Source organism: Garra rufa, chromosome 1 (assembly GCF_049309525.1).
Source record: "Garra rufa chromosome 1, GarRuf1.0, whole genome shotgun sequence".
Lineage (NCBI taxonomy): Eukaryota > Metazoa > Chordata > Actinopteri > Cypriniformes > Cyprinidae > Garra > Garra rufa.
The window spans coordinates 22,068,986-22,076,737 of NC_133361.1; the positions used below are offsets into that span (position 1 = coordinate 22,068,986).

General features: G+C 40.1%; 1 protein-coding gene across 4 annotated transcripts in view; it reads right to left on the reverse strand.

Moving 5' to 3' along the window:
• plppr2a (phospholipid phosphatase related 2a) overlaps window positions 1–7,752 on the reverse strand; it is a 92,167-nt gene that overhangs the window by 31,580 nt on the left and 52,835 nt on the right. The gene's annotated exons all lie outside the window — the stretch shown is intronic.

A 7,752-nucleotide genomic window follows, 5' to 3' on the forward strand; every position in this document is an offset into this window, starting at 1 on the left:
TTCCATGCCTTACACGGTTAAGTCTATTAATGATCTGATCTTGTTTGATCTAAGACATCATTGAAACATATTTGAACATTTTTTTTCCATATCAGTAAAAATCAAACCAGATGTAGTAATCCAAAAATGGCATTTTATCTCCAAATCTACTTTTACTGAAAGGGACAGTCTGGAGTATATGGATGATGTCATTTAGTCATTAGGATTAGTGTGTAACATCTCTAAAAGCGGCTCTGTGATGCTCTCATACAGTAGCTAGAGTCCCAGGCAGGGAGTCACTCGGAGTGCAGCCTGATCCAACGTTCTTGTAAACATTCTAGGGGTTGAAAAAGAGCAGGGGAGGAATTTGGACGCTTTATTTGGTCATGACTGAGGCAGACAATCACCCTGCAATGAGGGTCAAGACGAAGAGGTGTTCATGCTGCACAGCTCTGACATTCACAACTTCATGAGAGGATTTCACATTCAGCTGGACTTCACGAAGCACACAATAAATTAATCCAAACACATCTATCGCCATATTTCTTAATTCATTATTTTGTAATGCTGGTGTCATTTAACTAGCTGCATCCATTTTTAGATCTGGTGATCTGTTCTGTGTTAAAGGGTTGTTTTTGTCACTCTTCAGTCTTCATCCATAGTAACTTACTCAGCGCACATGTCAGCGTGAGATGTAAATCGCCCACTGCTCTGTCAAACAGCTTTAGCAAAGATAAGCAAATAAAAGACACAAAGGTAGACAGGTTTCAAACTAGAAAAAAAAGTACTTGGTGATGGCTTACGCAGGTGTTTTGGTGGTTGCTAATGAGTTGCTAGCCAGTTGCTAGAGGTGTTTACTAAGGCATTCCTAACAGTGTTGCTAATTCAGCATATTTCCTGTGGAAATGGGCTACTTTTACATTGTTGCTGTGGGTTGTTTATTTTAGTCCACAGATTGGTTGAAGTTTTGAGTAGCAATTGACCTTATGCACGGCGTGTTCTTTAGAACTTCCGCATAAAGATAAGCCAGCTCATAAACTTCCGCTTAAACTCATTTTATATGTGATATATATTAGGTGGACATTGAGACTCATCTACTGCCTTGTTCTTATCAGAAACTGAGGAAAATTATAATTGCAACATTATAAACAATGTTAGCGGCATGAACATTCAGTTTCATATTATTTAACAACATAAAATTTAAAGCCTGGTAATCCGTACTCTCCGTATCTTGTACATTTAAATGCTGACAGCTAAACACTATCATAACGTGTTTATGCTAACTTTAGCTAGCTAGCCATACTTCTCTTCAAGGATATCTTAATCGTATTCTTGATCATCACTGATTGCCTTCATAGTCATGAACACATTTTTAAAATTTTGCAATATTTTAAAGCCTTAATTATTTTCTAACTCTACAGCTGTCAAATAAAATGTGGACTCACTTTTCATTCATAAAAACGGCATCGGAAAAAATGACTTTTCACGGAAAACAACGTCTATTTTTTGGCTAAAATAATAGGGAATTACCCATATAACCAAAAGATGGCAGCAGATGATTATTTATTAAGCAGCTGCCTTTTAAACTGCCTATATTTTTCAAGACGTCTTGCTTTTCGATTTATTATAAAATTACTAGTAAAATAAATTGTAGTACTTTTACCGGCCTTAAGTATATAGTATAGCAGAAAGTCATTACATACAGCCTATAAGGGTGAATTATTTAAATACTTATACATAGTTCACTACAAATACGTTAAATATTTATGGTATAATAATTAAATAATGCAGTCAATATGAATCGATAGGAATTTGAAATATTTTATCAAATTTAATAACTACATCTTTTATCTCCCTGCTGAAAAAAACAGCATATGCTGGTTAGGTATGTTTTGGTGCTGGGATGCTGGTTTTAGCTGGTTTATGCTGGTCCCTTGCTGGTTTATGCTGGTCCTTAGCTGGTTTATGCTGGTCCTTAGCTGGTTAATGCTGGTCAAGGACCAGCATAAACCAGCAAAGGACCAGCATATACCAGCTAAAACCAGCATCCCAGCACCAAAACATACCTAACCAGCATATGCTGGTTTTTTTCAGCAGGGCTTGAAGTGTAAAATCTATTAAATAGCCTATATTTAACCAACACAAACTTGTTACTGCTGTAGTTTTGTTACTCTGAATAGTCTGAATCATTTAAGCTATTTTTTTGACATCAGCTTGTCATTTGTTTTGTCCGGTTTTTACTGTCAATCATAGCAATGACTCGCGCATATTTAGCCGATTTACTCACATATTTTTTTTTAACTGGCATTTTTCATTCTTGAAACGGTATACGCGGACGTTTGGTCCTCTTAGACAAACAACACTTTTCTTCGATTGTGAATGGATTATGTAGAGAAAACAAACAAAGTACGCTCATATTATGGCACAATACAGTTGACGGAAATGACTTAGCTGGCTTGTCTAAAACAAGGAAGTAATCCGTGCATATGGTCAATTGGACTGGTTTTCTTACGTGGACCTGGCAACCCTGATTGCTAGGTATTTACTAAACAGTTCTAAGTAGTTGCCAGGCACTTGGCAGAGGTGTGCTTCATGTAATTTCCAAGGCATTTTTGGGTAGTTGCTAAGTTGCTTTGAATGGCTGCTTTGGAGTTGCTAGGGGTTTGCTACTAAGGTGTTGCTAAGCACTAGCTAGAGGTTTGAGAATCTGGTGGTTGCTAAGGCATTGCTATGCAGTTGCTAGAGGATTTCTAAGGTGTTTTGGTGGTTTCTAAGGTGTTGCTAGGCAGTTGCTACAGGTTTAAGAAGCTGGTGGTTAGTAAGGTGTTTCTAGGCTGTTGCTAGATGTTTGCAAAGTTGTCCTGGTGGTTACTAGGTGTTGCTAAGCAGTTGCTAGAGGTTTGCAAAGCTGGTGGTTGCTAAGGTGTTGCTATGCAGTTGCTAGAGGTGTGCAAAGATGGTGGTTAGGCATATGCTAGAGCTTTACCAAGCTAGTGGTTAGTAAGGTGTTCCTAGGCAGTTGCTGAAGGTTTGCAACGTTGTCCTGGTGGTTACTATAGTGTTGCAGTTGTTAGAGGTTTGTGAAGCTGGTGGTTAGTAAGGTGTTGTTAGGCAGTTGCTAGAGGTGTGCAATAATGGTGGTTACTAAGGTGTTACTAAGCAGTTGCTAGAACTTTCCAAGCTAGTGGTTAGTAAGGTGTTGCTAGGCAGTTGCTGAAGGATTTGCAACGTTGTCCTGGTGGTTACTAAGGTGTTGCAAGGCAGTTGCTAGAGGTTTGTGAAGCTGGTGGTTAGTAAGGTGTTGGCAGGCAGTTGCTAGAGGTGTGCAAAGATGGTGGTTACTAAGGTGTTACTAGGCAGTTGCTAGAGCTTTACCAAGCTAGTGGTTAGTAAGGTGTTGCTAGGCAGTTGCTAGAGCTTTACCAAGCTAGTGGTTAGTAAGGTATTGCTAGGCAGTTGCTGAAGGTTTGTGAAGCTAGTGGTTAGTAAGGTGTTGCTAGGCAGTTGCTAGAGCTTTACCAAGCTAGTGGTTAGTAAGGTATTGCTAGGCAGTTGCTGAAGGTTTGTGAAGCTGGTGGTTAGTAAGGTGTTGCTAGGCAGTTGCTAGAGGTGTGCAAAGATGGTGGTTACTAAGGTGTTACTAGGCATATGCTAGAGCTTTACCAAGCTAGTGGTTAGTAAGGTGTTGCTAGGCAGTTGTTGAAGGTTTGCAACGTTGTCCTGCTGGTTACTAAGGTGTGTTTCTAGGCAGTTTCTAGAGGTTTGCAAAGCTGGTGATTACTAAGGCATTGCTAGGCAGTTGCAAGAGAGCTTCTAAGGTGTTCTGTTGGTTACTAAGGTGTTTCTAGGCAGTTGCTAGAGGTTTGCAAAGCTGGCGGTTACTAAGGCATTGCTAGGCAGTTGCTAGAGAGCTTCTAAGGTGTTCTGTTGGTTACTAAGGTGTGTTTCTAGGCAGTTTCTAGAGGTTTGCAAAGCTGGTGATTACTAAGACATTGCTAGGCAGTTGCTAGAGAGCTTCTAAGGTGTTCTGTTGGTTACTAAGGTGTTTCTAGGCAGTTGCTAGAGTTTGCAAAGCTGGCGGTTACTAAGGCATTGCTAGGCAGTTGCTAGAGAGCTTCTAAGGTGTTCTGTTGGTTACTAAGGTGTGTTTCTAGGCAGTTTCTAGAGGTTTGTGAAGCTGGCGGCTACTAAGGCATTGCTAGGCAGTTGCTAGAGAGCTTCTTAGGTGTTCTGTTGGTTACTAAGGTGTTTCTATGCAGTTGCTAGAGATTTATGAAGCTAGTGGTTACTATGGCATTGCTAGGCAGTTCCTAGAGAGTTTCTAAGGTGTTCTGGTGGTGACTAAGGTGTTTCTAGGCAGTTTCTAGAGGTTTGCAAAGCTGGTGGTTACGAAGATGTTGTTAGAAAATTGTCAAGGTGTTCTAAATAGTTACTAGGCAGCTGCTAAAGGATTGCTAAGTTGTTCTGGTGATTACTAAGATGTTGTTAAGCAGTTGCTAGAGGTTTGCGAAGGTCTTCTGGTGGTTACTAAGGTGTTGCTAGACAGTTGCTAGAGGTTTGTAAAGCTGGTTACTAGGGTGTAATTAGGGAGTTGCTGCAGGTTTGTGAAGCTGGTTACTAAGGTGTTACTAGGAAGTTGCAAGAGGTTTCAGAAGTTGGGTAGTATGGTGTTGCAAGGCAGTTGCTAGAGGTTTGCGAAGGTGTTTTGGTGATTACTAAGGTGTTAATAGGCAGTTGTTACAGGTTTGTGAAGATGGTTACTAAGGTGTTACTAGAATGTTGCAAGACGTTTTAGAAGCTGGTAGTATGGTGTTGCAAGGCAGTTGCTAGAGGTTTGCGAAACTGGTTATTAAGGTGTTGCTAGGCAGTTGCTGAAAGTTTTGTGTATCTATTCTACTAGTTACTAAGGCATTAGACTATTGCTAATGTGTACTTGTAGTGGGCATCATAAAATGACTTACATTTAGAAACAGTGGACTTTGCTTAGAGATTTTGAAAAAACTCTAACTAAAGGGGGACAAAAATACTCCTGAATGAAAAAAAAAGTCAAAGGAAAAGCTGACAATATTGATTGTAAAAAAACAAACAGCTGCAGTTTTATGTGAATGAGCATTTGGCACTCATCAGTGTCAGACGCAGAAATGGTTGTATGTGTGTTTATGGACTCAAATGAGCCAGAGAAAAGTCAAGAAGGACAGAGAAACTGTGAGAAAAACAGAAAATTTACAGCAGCTTCTGAAAGCGCCAGTTCCAGAGACTTCCCTGCCCTCCCTGATTCCCTCTCTCCTTTCTAGGATAGGTCTGTCTGCCTATTTATGGTCGATGGCTCATTCAACCTACAAAGCTTAAAGGAATTCAGTAGGCTGCTCTGGAGATATAACAGCCACGGGCAGGTTTTCTGCACACAGTAGTCATCCGTATCCTGGACCCACAAACCAAAATGTACAAACGACTATTGTAAACAAGCAAATGCCATCATAAAGCTGCTTGATGTTCTGTACAGCGCTGATTAGAAAAGACAATACGACCCTCGAACAACTTTAATGCCTCATAAATGCAGCTATATAAAGATCATAGAGCGTCTGGAATGCAAATCTATGTCTGGAAACAACTTCAAGATGAATATCTGAGTGCAGTTCAGTTTGCATATGAACATTATTTTAAAGATCTGTGCTGTACATTGGAATTAATATCAGATCAGACACTTGAAATTTGAAGTGTTTTAGTTTTCTTTGCATATACAGTAAATTTATACTGTACACGATGAGTTGAAAACCATCTCTCGCAGCTCATAGCAAAGTGAAAAGTACATGCTTGAGCTCTGTGTGAGGCAATCAAAATGTCACAGGCAGCAGTACTGTAGATCTATGATATGTAGTGTTTTGTATGTGTGAGGGTACCAGGGGAGATTTCAGTGAGCCTCTGTGTGACCATGTTTGGTAAAAGTTATCCACACACACACAGTCACTCTGACCCAACCCATTGACCATGAGTACATGTAGTAGAGCTGGATTAAATCAGAGCCAGGCTACAGGCTCAAAGATCTCCCATTCTCTCACTTTAATATTCTTTGCCATCCTCTTTGGCTTTCTTTACCTGTCTTCTAGTATTATGTAAGCTCTGAGCTGAAGCAGAGCTACCTGATGTCATTTCCAACAGGTAGAACTAAAGGTAGATAGATAGCCCTGCTGAAAAAAACAGCATATGCTGGTTAGGTATGGTTTGGTGCTGGGATGCTGGTTTTAGCTGGTTTATGCTGGTCCTTTGCTGGAGATAGATACTTCACTTTACAATACTTAAGTATGAGGATGTGCGGTTGCCACTAAACCAAGATAAATCTTCTGTTAGCATGAAGAATTAGCAAACTGCCATTTGCTAATGGTTCTGCCAACAGAAAAGTGCCCTGAATGTACAAACAGCCAGCTAAATAGTCCAAACATTCACTTCAAGAGTCAAATATCTACTTAAGCCGACATTAAACAAACTTCCAGTAGATTTATGAACATATCAAAACATGTCATTATAATAAAGCGTTTCAAAAAGTGTGTAAAATGAGAAAAGCGCGTAAAATGAGAAAAGCGCAAACAAGAATATGACTTTGACTCACTAAATCTAAAGCATTTCATTCATGGAATCATTCTACTATTTAAAAGGTGTAAAAAGTACATTACCATTGAAAAGTTTACATTCAGCATCTTTACTCCAGTCTTCATTTTCACATGATCCTTCAATAATCATTCTGATATGCTGATTTGGTTACTAAGGTGTTGCTATGCAGTTGCCAGAGGTTTTGGAAGGTGCTCTGGTGGTTACTAAGGCTTTGCTAGGTAGTTGCTAGACGTTTGCAAAGCTAATGGTTACTAAGGCATTTCTAGGCAGTTGCTAGAGGGTTTCTTAGGTGTCTTGTGAAGGTGTTCTGGTGGTTACTAAGTCTTTGCTAGGTAGTTGCTAAGTTTTTGAAGCTGGTGGCTACTAAGGTGTTTCTAGGCAGCTGCTAGAAGTTTGCAAAGCTGATGGATACTAAGGCATTTCTAGGCAGTTGCTAGAGGGTTTCTTAGGTGTTTTGGTGGTTTCTAAGATGTTGCTTGGCATTTTCTAGAGGTTTGTAAAGCTGGTTACTAAGGTGTTACTAGGCAGTTACAAAATGTTTGTGAAGGTGTTCTGGTTGTTACTAAGATGTTTCTAGGCAGTTGCTAGAAGTTTGTAAATCTGATAGTTACTATGGCATTTATAGACAGTTGCCAGAGGGTTTCTAATGTATTCTGGTGCCGATAGGCAGTTCCTACAGGTTTGTGAAGCTGGTTACTAAGGCGTTCCTAGGCAGTTACAAGAGGTTTGTAAAGGTGGTTACTAAGGTGTTACTAGGCAGTTGCTAGAGGTTTGTGAAGGTGTTCTGGTGGTTACTAAGGTTTTGCTAGGTAGTTGCTATAAGTTTGTGAAGCTGGTGGTTAGTGAGGTGTTTCTAGGCAGTTGCTAGAAGTTTGCAAAGCTGATGGTTTCTAAGGTGTTGCTAGCCAGTTACAAGAGGTTTGTAAAGCTGGTTACTAAGGTGTTACTAGGCAGTTGCTAGAGGTTTGTGAAGGTGTTCTGGTAGTTACTAAGGCTTTGCTAGGTAGTTGCTAGAAGTTTGTGAAGCTGGTGGTTACTAAGGTGTTGCAAGGCAGGTGCTAGAGGGTTTCTAAGGTGTTGCTAGGCAGGTGCTAGGGAGTTGTTAGGCAGTTGCTAGAGAGTAAGATGTTCTGGTGGTTTCTAAGGTGTTACTAGGCAGTTACA